This window comes from Caretta caretta, chromosome 14 (genome assembly GCF_965140235.1).
Source record: "Caretta caretta isolate rCarCar2 chromosome 14, rCarCar1.hap1, whole genome shotgun sequence".
Classification (NCBI taxonomy): domain Eukaryota; kingdom Metazoa; phylum Chordata; order Testudines; family Cheloniidae; genus Caretta; species Caretta caretta.
In genome coordinates, this window is record NC_134219.1 from 21,539,085 (window position 1) to 21,556,312 (window position 17,228).

Genomic DNA, 17,228 nt, shown 5'->3' on the forward strand with positions numbered 1-17,228 from the left:
ATTTTCCTGTTCATTTGTTCCTCCCCTGATAACACCTAACGTGGCAGAGCTCATTATGGCAGCAGCAGCCAGGCAAGTGGGCCTCGGATTTAGTCACTCCTCCTTTTAGGCTGGGGGAGGGGCCTTCATACATGGGTGGGCTTGTGCCCGCCCACTTCCTGGAACTCAGTGGGTTCAGGACTCTTCAGCTCACGCCAGGGTTCCACAGGATGTGAGCTAGACATAAGATCTGGGTTTGGGCTAGCTAAGGAGGAAGGTAGAGGAGCAGGTGTACTACTCACAGTGACTTGGAGGGGACAGGGAGTGGAGGGGACGTTAAGGATGTGTGCGAGAGGGACAGTAACAGAAACAGCTGGCAGGATTTAGGAGGCAGACTGTAATGACCCAAACAGGAACCCAGAACTATCACCCATACTCGCGTGGAAAGCACCATGAAAGCTTTACTATCATAACTGGTAGGCCATGAGCGCAGCATCTCCCCACGCTACGCTGGGCCAGTGAGGTAAGTACTGACTCAAAGAGAAAAGAATACCAATGCCTGAATGACAAGTTTCATCTGCAGCTCTCCTTGAGGGACTCTCCTGTCCCAGTACAGGTTCCATGATACACCACAGAGCACAAAATGCACAGTCCTAAGTGGTTAATTATATCCATATACATTTGGCTCTGGGGCTGTGGGTTGGGCCTGTCTCTAATGCCCCCAAAACTTTGGTGTTTGGACCAAGCTGTGAACTTTGAAGATGGCCCCTAAAGTTATTAGGATTAGGATCAAATCCTTGAATTTAAAACAGTCCGGAAGGTGGAGAAATTTTGGATCTGGATCTGAACTTCACAGCTTTGAACCGTCTTGAATTAAGTCTATTGTCATTTTCCAACCATCATTGCCCCTTGGCTGATTTATACCATGCAAGATCTTCGGTATATAAATGACTGAGGTAGTGTGCTGCTAACCCTCCTTCCCAGCCAGTCAGTGCAACCCAGTAACTGCATTAGCTGGCAGTATTGCTAAATGCAAAAACATTAGCAATCTGAATTAATGTGACTTTTCCCCTGCATTTTGTTATTTTTCCTGAAAAATCTCACTTAGCCATGGGGTGAGTCCATCAGTAACTTTATTTAAAGCTAACTCTATTATCCTCCAATTTGTCTGGCTGGGTAAGGCCTCCATAGTTATTTTTTTTCTCATGCACATATCCCAAGAGGTAATGATTCTTACTAATTCATTATAAAACCATCAACTATCCCTATGTAGAATTAGTACTCTGCACAAGGCTTAAATGGCCTGTTTCTTAAACAAGATAAAACAAAAAACAACATTCCAATGGAATGTTCCACCTGGAGGAAAACTAAGCTACTAAGCCAGTCAGCCAATTCGGATTCTCCATTATTTAGAGCTATAATGACAGTAAGTGTTGCAGAACAATGGAGGATCCTGGATGCTGACTCATTAGCAAAAGAGTTAATGGTTACGTGGAATAAGGGACATAGCAAGGGATTTGATCCAGGACTACTGGTTTCTAATTCTCCCTTTACCACTCACTCTGGATCAAGCCCTGTATGATTTGGAGAAGCCAGCTAAACCTCTCTGCCTCGGCATGTCTGTCTATACGAAATGGGGATAATGTTTTCCTACCGCAGAAGGAGATTGCAAGCAGAATAATAGGAACACGCATTTGCGAATAATTGTTTGATGAAAATTTGCCTAGAGAATATTCTTTGCAACCAAATTACCCTGCCAGCTCTAGTTTGTGTGGCTTAATTCATGCCTGTTAAGTGCTTTGAGCTGCTCAGGTGAGGAGCACTGTAGAAGTGCAAAATGTTATGGGTTATCAAAGCATTTACAACAATTAAGACAACACCATTTGTCTCCGACTTGATCTTTTGCCCATTGTATTAAGAGCTGCATCAGAGGACACTGACTAGTTGATCTCAAGAACACTGTATAATCTGAATACTGTACTCCAATTTAAAAATATGCCGTGTTATGGCGGCAACCAAAATTCTAAAATGATAAAATCAAATTTCAAAATTATATGGCCAAAAAATGACACGAGTGATGAGACATATCTGGATGTCTTGGCATCTAGTATACTTATCTTGAAATTTACTTGTCAAAAGCTGAAAAACTTAACCTAAGCAAAATTTAAAAAGTGCTATGTTTCCAACTAATTAAGTAATGTCAGCCATATATAATTTATTTACTGCCATCACTCATGTCCACAGCAGAATTATCTCATTTTTGATTTCTAATGACTTTCTCTCTCTCATTAATCTGATCATGAATTATATTTTATATATCTTTCTGGCATTGAAGCAAAGAAATGCAATTCTTGTTTAAAGAAATGACCCCTTGGTAATTCAGTAGCAAACCTGAATGATGGAGTTTGGATCCTAGTTTTAATTTCCTGAAGCTGGAGTTGACTTGGCCCTCCCTTTGCCATTGGTACAGAAGCTTTGCTTATGTGATCTCCCCTGGGTCTGCAGATTTTATTTAGTCTACAGTGCATCTGCCATTCTTGGTTGTGGTGGAAAGTGGGGTAAATGTGCTATGTGAAAAATGGCATACATTGGAGGGCATATTATCCTGTCCATTTCATAATTGGTTAACTGCTCTACTCCAAAAAGGCTACTGCAGAGGCTACCATTTGTCTTCAGCAGTGATGACCTTGGTTCCTCTAGCTACTACACCTGGATCCCTTCCAAGTGTTAAGCTTGGGTTACTGTAGACCTTGGCCCTTCTACTTTGCAGCTTTAGTTCCTAACTTGGTCTTTAAAACTGGTTTTCTAGGCCTCAGCACCTATCTGGTACCTCTGATCACTTCCAAGTCAGAGGACTGGCCTCTTAGGAATAGAGGAATTTCTGTCAGACATGGGGTTCATCTAGCCATATATCCTGTCTGACCCCAGCCAGCCTCAAGACCACAGAGCTGCAAATCTTTCTTTTCTGCTATGTGAAGCAGAGTTCGGCTGCAGCTGAGCGGTGAGCCCTTTATTCAGAGGCCTATGTCCTCCTCAGTCCACACTCCTTGGTGCTCACTCTGCCATGTCCCCCTCTTACTGCATCTGGTCCCCATCTCTGCTCAAGACTGGACCCAGAGCTCATGGAATCTCCAGAGGGAGCCTATCTCACGAGGTTTCCAGTCCCTTTGTTGCAGACCAAAGAAAATCAGCCTAGAGGGTGATGAGCCATCCCTGAGTTACCTCTGAGCCTAAACCTGCTTAAGCCTGATGAGTCATCAGAGGCAGGTCATGCAATAGGCCTCACACCATTCAACCAGGGTTCAGCCAATCTATAGGTGAGGACCCACCCAGGTGATCCCAAGGCAGATATATAGGCGCCTAAGGGAAGCAATCTTTCCAGTCTGCTCAGCCTTGCTACTGGGTCAGGAGCACTCTTTTTGTGTAAGAGTTCTGACAGACTGCTCATGTTCCAGCCGGGCCCTGCTCCTGCTCCGTCCTGAGTGTGTTCCTGCCTTAGCCGGCTGCCTGGAGTTCTGACATGGAGAAGCATCCAGCCAATGGACGTTTATGCCCATTCAGTCAAGCCCCTGAAACTTTCCTCCGTCACTAACAACAAAACAGATCCCGTCCCTTCAAACCCAGAGAAGCTCAACATCAGCCCAACCAGCCCTGGGTTGCCACAGGGCGCAGCTCCAGTGCAATCTGTGGTTTGGTGGTCCTGTTAGCAAATGACCGAGAAAACAAACGGCAGGCCATTGGCCCTTGGTGTAAAATACCATCTCTTGGAGGGAAGAAGGAAGCATGCACACCTGGAGGCATCAGTATGGAAATGCCATTTAGAAGGGAAACACCATGCAGATAGATCCTTCATGAGTGTAAATTGAAGACAATGAGCGATACTGATTCATACCTGCTGAGTATCTATTCCCTTATCTGGAAGAATAAGGCTGCAAAGAAAACAAGGGACAAGAGGCAGATGGCTGAAGCACAGGTTTATACAGAAAACAGATATGACAGGACAGTTTGGGATTCCTAGAATACCCTCTTCTCAAGGCTTTACCTCACACTGGGCCTGCTTAGAGGCACTGTGCGGGGTGAAAATGTTTTTGAAACACAACAAAGCAACACCAGAATGACTGTGAATGGCTAGTTCAAATTAGATGTGGCTGAACTGTCAGAGCAGTCATGAAACAGTGAACTGTCCTCCTGTGCTGGCTTGAAATAAGAAAACTATAATAATTGTACACTGGTGGCCCTAGTCATCAGCTGGGAATAGACAATCAGCCTCTCCCAGGTTAGTTTTCTGTCCCTTTGTTCGGGGCTCTGTTTACCTGTTTTTTACAAACAAGAAAGAAAAGTGTGCAAAAAGTAACAAATGGTCTGGTTAGGGGTTCAGACTGGGGTTCTCAGCCTCTGGTAGCTACTGGGTATGGCCCTCTCTGACCCTGCGGTGGGGGTGGGTCTCCAAAAGGTCAGCTGGCCTGCAGCCTCCTGCTCTGGTTACAAGAGACAGCTCTCACCTGGTTGTCCCCCTTTATATTGTCCAGCTGAGAAGTGGGCCAGTCATGGTCATGCAGTACAGATCAGCTGATTTCTAGCAGCCGCCTGCTGGGCTTCTCTTGAGGGCAGGGTCAGCAGCTTCCTGTTTTCCCTCCTGCCTCAGGCTATTAAAGGGGCAGAGCACCCTGTTAAACTGACTTTGCCATTTCAAGTTGTTTCTACAACAGCAGTGTAGAAATGCCCCTCCTCCTCTTTCAAACATGGTTCTGGAAACAGGCCATTTGCCAGCTTCCCAGGGCTCTGCTCAGAAGGGTAACATGGCATGAATGAAGCTGAGGGGTGTGTCACATTTGCATTATCAGAGTTATTAACATGGGGGCATACTGATTTGCGGGCTACAGGCCAATAAGCAAGGGCTGAGCAATTGTCCAGCCTGCCAGCTCTTCCCTGCCAAGTGCCCTGTGTTCTAAAGAGATTGAAAGAGACCATGCTGCAGGCAACCTGCTGTGGGAAATGCAGCCTTGCTTTGGTGTATGCCTTTTCCTTCCCTCCCTAAGCCAATGTCCTGAGTTCTAGAGGCACTCAGATCAAACAATGATGGCTGTATCATCCACCATGATTTGCTTTCCTTGCTTGGCATATTTAAACTTGCCGATCAATGATTTATGGCTGATAAAGTAGAGAATACGATAAACATGGCATTTTAGACAACTGGATAGTTTATTCAGTTAAGGGTAGATGAATTCTGAGTAAAGCTGGTCAGAAAGTCTTTGTTTTCTGTGGAAAATTACAGAGAAAAACTCATTTTCATCTATGTTTTCTGTGGAAAAGTCAAGTTGAACTTTTCTTTGACAAACCAAAAACTATTTCAGTTTTTCAACAGTCAAAATGTTCTGTGGAAAGTGTTTTCTTTCCATTGAAAAAATGATTTAGCTAGAAAACTTTTGATCAGCTCTAATTGTGACTCGGCTTCGGGGAGAAAGTAACTTGCTGGGACTAAACCTGGGAATCTCAGTCTTGAATGCACATGTCTCTACAACATGAGTTTAACAAGCCAGCTTTTCCAGCTGGTGGCTGTAATGCCCACTTCCTCCATGGATCAGACGCACAGGTGGATGTGTAAGGTATATTTACCACCTGTCTGTTCTAGGTACTCAGAATACCAACTGCCAATCAGCAGCAGGAATTCAAGCACATGTCCCAGCTCATACAGAATTTGTCTCTTTCTGCTACAGAAAAGAATGGTGAAAAGTGAATTTGAAATGCCGCAGTTGCTGCCATCTTGGCAGAATACTCTAGGTCATCTACTACAAAGTTCTTATTTGCGTCCACGGAACGATGGATTTGTAATCTGTCCTCAGATGTACATTTGTAATCTGTCATCAGACTGGGTTCAGTGGAACACCCAGGAAGGAAGAATCTCTGTTGTCTTACTTGTTACGAAAACTTTGAGAACTTTTCCGAAATCTAACTCCCAAGTCAGCAGATGCACCAGCACTTGGTTAGTTATGAGCCATGCGCAGCGGTGTGTGTTACTTATTCAGAGGATGTTGTGGGACAGGGAACTCCAGGACAGAGAGAGAGTCTGACAAAGCAGTGATTTTTTTTTTTAGGTAAACTTCGTCAAATACCAACACATTGGGACCAGATCCTCAGCTAATATAAATCAGCATATCTCCATTGGATATGTCTAAGTAACTTAATTAGAGCTATATTTACATCAGCTGAACATCTGATCCATGATCTGTACTGTGTGTAAATGTCTGGTTAGATGCAGGTTTTGGGGGGATACTAATGCATACCAGGGCAGGTTGGCTATTTCCCGACCACTCCATCCCTAGCAGTCATACAGCACTGTCAGGATTTGATGCAGATGACATATATGCTGGTATGGCTACAGATGTGTAAAATGATACAGTTGTACAAGACATCCAGCCGGCTGTCAGGCCACAGGAAATTCACACACCATGTGGCAGGATAACATTTAGCCCTGGAGGGGTAACAGTGCAGGGATCTCATTACATTTACACAGTACATGTTTGCTGTATACTGCTTTGTTTTAGAGCAGTCTTGAAAGCTCTGTTTAAGTATCCTGATGGAAAATATACTGTATTTATGTGACATCATCGAACAATAATCTCAGTACGTTCTGAGCAGTAGGACTGAAAATGGGAAGAAAGAAAAGAAAGGATGGTGAAATCTCCCCTGGGGCCTCTAGAAACCCATAGGGTTGAATTGCTGGGGATCTTAGAAGTTTGGGTTGAGTTTCCCCAGGTTGGAGTGGAAAGTGTGTAACATGCTGGCAAAGTGTGTCTGTGTTCCCATCAGTAGCTGATCCTCTGTGGATAGCTACCATCTAACAGAATTAGTCCTTTTGCTCAAGTGGTAGTAGATTGTGGATGGAGCCAGCAATCCAGGGTTCAGCCCCTATAGATGACCCAGCCAAGGCGTTAGACACCCTAAATACCTTTGAGGACCTGGGCCTTGGTTCCTATATCTGGATATGATTCTGGGCTGACTGCTAGAGCATGAAAAAAGTCTTTCCTGGGGAATGTCAACACTTCTGCGTCCTTATCAGAGGAGGGATGGTCTTGTGATTAACACACATTCTAGGGACTCTGGAGATTGGAGTTCTATTCCGAACTGTGCCCCAGGCTTCCTATGTTAATCTCTAAATGGAGATAAAAGGTACCTACCTACCTCATATGGGTTCATTAATGTTTGTGAAACATTCAGATACTATGGTTGGTGCTTGTTTAAACACAAATGTGTGGTGTTTGCTATTCAACATCCATCATTCTACTGTTTAAAAAGTAAACAATTCCATGTGACTTAGCTGCACCATGAATAACCAATAGGTTCATCTCCCCAGGGGCTAAAAAAATATGGGCTACTTCCTCAGCTAGAGAAAATCAGCATTGTTCCATTGACTTCACTGGAGGTAGATCAAGTAACCCTAGGTGAAGATCTTGCCCTATGTGTCCAGGAGCTACCAGACCAATACTTACCAATAATGAATCCATTCCTGAAAAGTGAGATCAGTTTGTGAACAGAAAAGAGAGGTGCATTTGTTAGAGAATTTATTGCAAAAGAACATGACGACCAGCTCGACAAGCTAGATGAGCCACTCAACTCAACTCAAGTCACTGCAAAAGGTAAAGTGAGTCACAGGCTAGTTCATGGGCACTGACAGCAATGGACAGCCATCAGACAGCAGTGCACAGAGAAGCAAATTCAGCCCTGGACTAAGCAGTTTCAGCTCCTACTGGAGTTGAATTCATGGCGTGAGTGATTGCGGCTTGCCATCTGTAGTTGTGTGTGACACACACATCTATTATCTTGGTTTGTAAAGTTTCTCTGCATCTCGCCTCAGGGCAGGTACTTTGGAGAGCTCAATTACAGGCAGCTCCTTGCTTGAGGACCCTTTTGGCAGATGTTAGCGGAGCGTGGGCTCTGTAGGCCTGTCAGACAGCAGAAGAAATCAGTGTGGTTATTAATGTGCAGAGTATGTACTGCATAACACGAGTGATTATATACAGGATGCAGGGGAAATTAATGAATTCCTGAAGGTGAAAAATGGGGTGAAGAAATGATGCAGCCTTGACCTGAGGTGGTGGTTGTGATTCCTATTATTACAGCTGTGCTTAGTGGTCCCAACCAAGATCAAGGCCCCACTGGGCTAGGAAGGGCAGAATCACATTGTAAGAGGCAGTCTCTGTCCCAGTCAGCTAGCAATTTAAGGAGATGAGACAAAGGAAATATTCTTGTCCCCATTTGACAAGCACAGAGAGTTTAGGTGATTTATCCAGTTCACACAGGAGGCCTGTGGCACAGCCAGGAATGAAAGGCAGGCCTCCCACAGCTCCGCTCACTGCTAGAACCACAAGACTTATTACTAATCTTGTTTATTACAGTAGTACTTAAGGGCCAATCCAGAATGGGGCCCCATTGGGCAAGGCATGGTAAAGGAAGAGTAGCAGATGGTCCCTGCCTCAAATTGCTAATCTAAATAGATCCTAGTTGTCTGGGAAAAATCAGCCAATGCATATTCTTCCCTTCCTAAATGTTCCACTGATTCCTATCTGGTGACAGATGACAAACATAGGGGTTTCATACTGCTTTGGAAGTCAAGAGTGTCCACTGCCCCCTCGGGGTGGTAGCGTAGGTAATACAATGATGAGCCAGCCATACACAAACTTCAAAGGAAGGGTGTCTTTCTCCTATGATAACTTCACTTTGGGTTAATTTCCCCTTACCCAGTCAGTGCCTCAGTTTCTCCCCACCCCCTCTTGGGGATGGGGCGATATTTGCCCACCCTGCACTGCAGGGAAGGGAGGGGAATACAGTTTGGTAAGCACTTGGCGAGCCTTGATTGAAAGGTGCCATCTAAGCGCAAAGCACTGGGATGATGGATTGGAAAATGTAATGCTGTGTTTCCTTCCTATAATTAGAATTTCATCATGTCATAATAATATGTAATGATTGATCATGTCCCTTGGCATCAGCGGGGTGTTAGTTATTTGTAGGAGCTGATTGATAACCCGAGCCGTTGCTTGGACAGGGACATCGTTTTGCATTTTGGAAGGTGAATTGTGGTGCCTTTCAATAAAGCTTTTAAAAGCCCCAGATCATTAAAGGGTAAATATTGCCGCCTTCCTGCATGGGATGCCCCTGATGTAGCAAAGCAAGGCCAGAGGCTTGGTCGCTGTACAGATAGACCAGCTGTTACCCGCACAGAGCTGCAGCCTCAGGGTAGAAGCAACCGTGGAGAGCTCTTCCCACAGAACCCCTGGGATGCTCTACTGCACAGCCCAGCTGCTCTGGCCCCATAAAGGACTTGGCCCTCCGCATATATTTGTAGCTACAAGGTATTTTTGAAACATACACAGACATAGGTGGCAAGTGAAATGGGCCCATGGTGCCTGTGCTCCACCAATATTCAGGAACGTGGGCCTGTTTGGGGTTCTATTTTCAGAGCTGTCCCATCCATAGGATGGACTTGGGCAACCACCCCAGCCCCCATACTTTGGGAGGCCCTGCGCTTCAGGGGAACACGGAGTCCAGGGCAGCCTGGGGGATTAGCGGGGGGCCTGGCACCAGCAGCAGCGAATGAGCTGGCTGCAGCCAGCCTTGCTTCGCCCCATCCCGCCCACACTCCACCCCTTCCTCCAAGCCCTCGCCCCCGCCCCACTTCTTTCAGGCTTCCGCCCCCTCACTGAGTGATACCGGGAGCTGGCGGGGCAGGGTGGAGCGGGGCTGGCTGGGGGCGGGTTGTTCACTGCTGCTGGCACCAGGTCCCCCACTAGCCCTCCAGGCTGCACTGGACCCCACTTTGCCCTGAAGCGCGGGGCCCCCCAAAGCGCGGGGCCCGGGGCAGTTGACCCAATCCATCCGATGGATGGGACGGCTCTGCTTGGACCCATTCTGGGCCCCACCAAAAATGATACAAACCTGGCGCCCATGTACAGAGAGGCTTTTCAAACATTCTGCTGAGACTCGTGGGACAAAACCTGAGTTTGGGACTCTGGGCATTTCCCTGAGGGATGCTGGGGACCCACATGCCCAGCAGGACTCTTGGGTGTCCCCTGCAGCAGCTGACAACCTGCTCTGCAGAGACAGCTGTGGCAGGAAGGCAGCGACTGCAGGTAGCTGCAGTGGAAAGTCACCAGTTGCTGCAGGCCGCACTCAGACGCCTGAAGGATGGACGGCTGCACTGGGGCGGGGGAGTGGGTAAAGGGGGGCCCAGCTGGGGACATCCCTTCCCTAGAACTCTGTGGGGAAGACTCCCCCTATTCTAGGGGCACTAGGATCCAGGTGCTGCCTCCCCTTCCCCAGTGTGGCCTGGCAGGAGTTAGCCAGAGACACCAGCTGGTACAAGCAGCTTAAGCAGGGACCTTTGGCCACTTGGAGAACTTGTGCGGTTTTGACTGGACTTTATCTGCCCCCCTGCTGATTGGCTGTTTGCTCCAACCCTGCTGCCCTTCACCGTCTTTTCACTCTTTACACCTGCCTCTCCTCCTCTCTTCTCCTCTGCCCTGTCCCCCTCTCCCTTCCCATTTCTTTCCATTTAGCGGATCCCTTCCTAACTAAACCCACTGTGTACCTAACATAATGTTTGCTGCCATTGCATTGTTCACACTGCTTGTGTGTTGCCTACCCAGCCCCTGATCCAAGCCTCCCCCTGCCCATCATCACCTCCATGGCTGCAAGCGAGGAGTTGAGACAGAATTGGGCTCCATATCACACTAGGAAGTAAGGCCCCACCTTGCGCTTTCCCATGCAGCAGAACCTACACTGATTCAACTGTGCTGATTTCCCTTGACACCCACTGAGGTGAAGGGAACAAAAGATTTCCCCACAATAACACCCTCCCCTCCCCGCCCACTTCCCAGATACGATAGTCACATGGCACATTTCTAGATTCTCCCTCTGTGAGCTAATGGGACCATAAAAATGGAATAATGATTGTTGTGGTAGCAGAGAAAGCCAAGGAGATGATACAGACTCCTCCCCCTAAAAGGTGACAAAGCTGGATGAGCAAAGAGTCGTTGCCCTGCTGTAAAAGGGAGCAGTTCTTAAACACTGATCAGTTCCCTGGGAGGTTAATCAAATGATGTGTTCAAGGAAGGATAATGACTGAGGCAGGTAATCTACTCATCAGCTTCTGTTAATCCGGAAATCCCTACTCATGCAAAACTCTCACTGAAGTCAAAGGCAGTTTTGACTGGGGGAGGCTGGGTAAAGACTGGACAAGTACCTTAACATTTAGCCCAATCAGATTTCTCATTTTCCTGTAGCTTCTTCTGTCAGAAGATCTCAAAGTGCTTTATAAATATAAATTAAGGTTCATGATACTGTGTTCAGAAAGACAACTATTACTATTCCCATTTTACACAGAGTTCTGGGACTGGTCCATGTTCACACAGAACCAACAGCAGAGTTGGGAAGTTGTGGTACATTGAGGACTGTATTGGAATTGCAGGCTGTTACTTTGGGAGTGTATGTGTGGGAGGATCAGGGTGGGGCAGGTTCCTGCAGTTTTCAGGCTAAGGGGCTCTGTAAGGAACCATGAAATCTGGGCATAGCAGCAGTCTGGAAAGAGCCAGCCTTGAACAAGTTTTTTGCTCTGCCGTAGAGAGCAGCCTGCTTTGCCTCTCTCTGTTTTTGATTACTGTGTGGTATCATTCTGGATTCTAAGATATACAAAGTGCGTTGTGACCATAACAGAAGTGACTCAGCTAAGGACACACAGTAAAATCTACATTTCCAAAACTCAGTGAACTTGGTAGGGTACTTCCACACTGAGGCATGGACATCCCAAAACTAAAGTACTCGAACTCAATGGCCAATCTGGAAAATATTGACCTATCTGTAAGAGAGTCAGGACTAGAACCCATATCTCCTGGCTTCCACTCCTTTGCTTTCACTTCCAAAGAAAAGTCCATGTTATACTCTGTATCAAAAAGCAAAGAAACATCCTGTAAGTGCAAGATACTAGAAAGAATTATTCCCTTCATTGTCAAATATGCCGCTCAATTTCTTGCATGGTTATTTTAGGCAGCCTTTAATATAAAAACGTTAATGAAGGTTTCTCAGGAACATAACCCCAATTGACCTAGAGTGAGTATTAGATAAATAATAAATGGGAATAAAGTATCAATGAGTGGTGTCTATAGCCACCATCTGTTTTCTTACTGGCCTGCAGCCATACCTCTAGAGACTGTGATCTCATAAGCTAAGCAGGGCAGACGAGGTCCTCTCTTGGATGGATATAGATAGGAGCTGGACACTGGCACAGAGTGTGGGTGTCTGTCTGTAAGGTACCAGTCCAATTCAAATACAAAGGGAATGATAAGCAGGGCATGAACATCACAAAGGCTAATCTCTGGCTGAAACCCTAGAATGCTGTTGATAAAAATCACCGTGTGCTCTGCACATGGATTAGTAGCAGCAGCTCCTGCCTCGATAATGTTCCTGGAAGTTTGGATGACGCACTTCAACACTTTTATGGGGTGATGAATTGCAGAGAGGGGCTTGAGCCATTTCTTGGCAGTACAGCAGGATAAACACCCAAACAAACGCGGATCTGTGCTAGCCTGAAGAAAGAGCAAAGGTGTCTCCGTGTTTGGAAGGGTTCTAAAAATAAACTCAGAGGAATATTTTCACAATGACAGGGAAGATTCAGACAGGGACTTAGGGACAATTGATGTCAGTGATAGTTTGGGGCATAGATCGAGGGCGATGCTTGCAGCTTTTCACATGCCTGAGAGTGAGAGAGCACAGGGTCAGACAAGGAGGACTTGTGGCACCTTAGAGATGAACAAATTTATTTGAGCATGAGCTTTCGCGAGCTACAGCTCACTTCATCGGATGCATTTGATGAAGTGAGCTGTAGCTCTCGAAAGCTTATGCTCAAATAAATTTGTTCGTCTTTAAGGTTCCACAAGTCCTCCTTTTCTTTTTGCGGATACAGACTAACACGGCTGCTACTCTGAAACTTGAAGGAGAGGGTACTTTGTTGGGAGATCTGGATTCCTTGGCCCAGCTTCACAATGGCACAGCTAATAAGCTGTGAAACTTAAAGGTCCACGGTGGTATAAAGAGGCAAATTTTCAGCCACAGCCCCTGATTCGACACCCACACATAGAAGTATGGGTGCCCTTAGTTGTGAACTTGTCCCATTTTAGGTATTGAGATGGGGGGTCTCTGGATCCCAAACTGCCTGCTTTTGCTCACAAATGGGAGCGGATGGAACAACTTTCATAGAATCATGGAAGATCAGGGTTGGAAGAGACCTCAGGAAGTCTTCTCGTCCAACCCCCTGCTCAAAGCAGGACCAATCCCCAACTAACTTTTAAGGCTCAGCTCTGAGGGGTGCTTTGCGCTGCAGTTCAGGATGCTCCGTACGCCTGCCAAAAACAGTAAAATCTTCACCCACTAGAACGTCATGCCTTGTGTTTACGTTTGCACCTCCCACTTCAGGATGCCTGAGGTAAACTTCCTAGCAGAGTGGGGCCCAAGAGACAAAGTTGGAACCAGAACGAAATCTTTCCAAAGTTAAGCGTGTGTGGATCTGGCAGCTTGATTCAGGCCCACCTCTGCTTCGTAGCTGTTGTTGAAAGGGCCTTCTGTTCTTTCCTTTTGCAGGCTCGTGTGCGCTCCACTTCCAGAGCCATCTTTTCCCTATGCTCTCAGTTAGGGCTGCAGGAGAAGAGTTTTTTCCCCAATCTAAAGCTGCTCAGGAAAAATTGCCTGGCTGATTAGCACAGGGGCCCACTGTCATTCTGCTCTTGCCTCCTGATCTTATTATCACTCCTTCCTAGTCCTTTGGCTTCCTATTATTGTAACTCGCCTGCCACGTGTTTGCTACCTAATGCTTATTTGTGAGGGATCTGAATAAACACCTGGCATTGCTAAGTACATCAAACCTCCTTGGGGTCATCACTTGGAGAATGGCATTTATCTTGTCCAGCCAAGCCATTGCCTGGTATCTCAGTGGGGCACGGCTTATGCAGCGACATCAAGCATGGAATGAGGCTCCTCTGTGGGCACTGGCGGTTTAGATATTTATTTAGCGTTAGCTGTGGCCAGAGTGCTGGTCCCTGGGAGTTACTGACACACAGAGATCCTGTGCTGAGTAATTTCTTTTTAATAATTGGCCTTGGATCTTGCTTAGGTGTTATAAATGGCAGCCTATTGGCAGAGCCACCTCCTGGTGTCTTGGAGGAGGCTTCTTAAACCTCCGCGGGCAGAGAGAAGAACACAGTACAATGCTGTGTGTGGGAAAGTGACCTTACCTGGAATATGGTGCCCAGATACTGTGCAGATGGTGTCATTAGAAACATCTAGTCTGATAGAAAACCTTGTCTCTTTCTGTGGGTGCAGGGATCTGAAGGATGCTGCTTTACACTCTGGATTACTAATGAAAATGAGTTTTCTTTTACATATTTTGTGTCATGTTTGTTTATAATAGTAATAAGAGGGCTTCCTAGAATAATATATAGGGGAGAGCACTGGATTGGGACTCAGGAAAGCTCGGTTCTATTCCTGTCTCTGTCTTGCTGGGTGATCTTGGGCAAGTCATGTCCCTTTTTTTGTGCCTCAGATTCTCCATCTGTACAATGGGGATAATGTTACTGACCTCCTTTTGAGACCTTCTGATGCAAAGAGCTATGTGTTAGTATACATGGCATCTTTTGTATCTGAGGATCTCAAAGCTTTCCACCAGCAGATATGAATTACAATCCCCGTTTTACCGCTGGGGAGAAAGTGACTCACCCAAGCACACACAGCAAGCCTGTGGCCTAAATTGGAATAAAACCCAGGCACCTAACTCAGTCCTGCAAGAAACGCCTTAGGTGTCTAAGGGTATGTCTACACTGCAATTAAACACCTGCCGCTGGCCTGTGACAGCTGATTTGGACTGAGGGGCTATAAAACTGAGACCCTGCAAGGCAGGAGGGCCCAGAGCACAGGCTCCAGCCTGAGCCCAGACGTCTACATGGCGGTTTTATAGCCTGGCAAGCTAAGCCGGAGTCAGCTGACATGGGCCAGTCACAGGTGTTTAAGTGCAGTGTAGGCATACCCTAAGCTGCCCGCGTCCCTCGAGTGGGACAGGCATCTCTTTGTTGGCATTATCATAATGTTTAGTTGATTGATTTGAACCCAGCCGTCTTTGCTGGTGGAGAGGGTCAGGAGCTGGTTAAGAGAGGGGACTCAGAAGATGGAGTCCAGTCCTTGAAAGGCCAATTAGTCTAAATGACTCTTAAGCCAAAATGACAGGGTCTGAGTGATTGCTGGGGAGACAGGCTGCTAATGAGAGTTTTCAGTTCATGTCCATTTGCTTACAAGCTGACAGGAATCTTATTTCCAGACAAGCAGGTTCTTGCTGCTTTCCCACCAGTGTACTGAAGGCAAATAGCCATTCCTATTTAGGAAGCTCTTAAAGATACAAGAATGTACCTGCCTGGAGGGGTTTGTTACTGGAAAATGGGGCCTTCCGTCATTAGGTTATTGTTGCTGGTTCAAATCCAGCATGGGTCAGTAGATATTAAGCACAAGTGAGCTCCCAGTCTCCACAAAGGGCTCTCCCAGAAATCTTCCTTCTTAGTAAAGTCCTCTTACCCCATCCTCAAAATCAGTTCTTCCACCATCCAGTGTCCCTTAAACCTCTTGCTTCCCCCTCCCCTGCTCCTGATTGAGGTTCTGAGAGCTGGCTCCCTTACCTGGCAGCAGCGCTGGCAGACAGGTAGCTCCTTGGCCTGGGCTGGCAGGTGAGTTGTCCAGCGGCAGTGGGGTGGTTGGTTGGGAAGGAAGTGGGTCCCCACTGTTGGTGGGTTGGGTGGCCATTTGGAGACTAAGTTCCATTCTTGAGGTGAATGAATGGCTCTGCCCCAGGCTGCTGGAGAGCTTCTGTGGTGGCTTGTGCCTCTGGATGATGCGGGACTTACTCCACAAACTGTTCGGAGGCAGGAAGGGCTCTAAGCTCCCACTCTGTGCCAGCCATTCAGACTCCAGACTCAGAGAATCATGAGGGTCTAAAAACAATAAGTGGGGCCTAGGACATAGGGCCATGATCCTGAACTCGGTTCTACAAGTGTTAAGGAACCCAGTTAGGGGGAAATGTAAAGATTATTGCTAATAGAGATCTTGGGCATGATTACCTACTGTGCTACTTTAGGGTGACACTAGTAGCACTCCCCTCCAGCTGGACCGTGGGAGTCGTGGGATATTGAGTAGACGACCTGTACAGCCATATTTTAAAGAGACAATAAACAGAATGAATTCTTTAGCAAGGATGAGAATAAAGGAAGGTCAGATTATTATTTTTCTTTGTACGCTTCTGTACTTAATCTCCTACCCTTTCCCGAGACTAGTCTGAAGACATAATCTTTTCTTAAATTTGTCTTAATTAATAATCCAACACATCTAGTAGAATTACTGGTGGTTTAGATGAAGGGGAAGGATTAGGGTATATTTTAAACTACACACGGTGCTTCGTGTTTATAATGCTAAAAGGATTAATGTAGCAGACGTGCTGTATAAAGGCCCAGAGCCATCAGCTTGCTACTTAGTTTAATATACAGTAGCACTAATTAACTCTTTGGGGACTATTATGTATATAAGTGCGTCTCGACATGCACAAGCACACACATATAAACACAAAACTCATGGGCCTGACCCTCCCTCGCCTTGCGAGTCTTTTGCAGTCATTTACACTGGTCACTTACAAGTGACTGCAAAAGTGGGTATGAAATGCTGCCATGCTGGTCCGATAACATTTTTTCTACACTTGGTGCTGGTGCAAATGACTACACAGGATGCAGGACTACTGTGAACCAGCTCCAAGTATATAACGGATACATGCACACCCATATAAAACGGGCTGGACTGTGGTTTAGGAGACCTGAGTTCTAGTCCTGCCACTGATTTGATGTGTGACTTTAGACAAGTTGCTTCCCCCGGTCTCTTCCTCTCCCTCCCACCCTTTGTCTGCCTTGCATATTTAGACTGTAAGCTCTTTGTGAGTGATCCTTAGAAGGCAGCTTTAAGGCTGTCTTCTGCAGCGCCTACACTATGGGAATCATCCCCTGGCCAGATAGAGAGTTTTTAGAGCCTCTTTACACAGCTCTGGTCCTTTTATGTAGTGAAGAAGGGCCAGAACATGGGTTGGAAGCTTACCCTGTGCCTGAGTAAAACAATATAATTGAAGAGAAATTGTATATACAAAATAGTAGGACAGAGTAAATATTTGAGTTTTCCCTCTT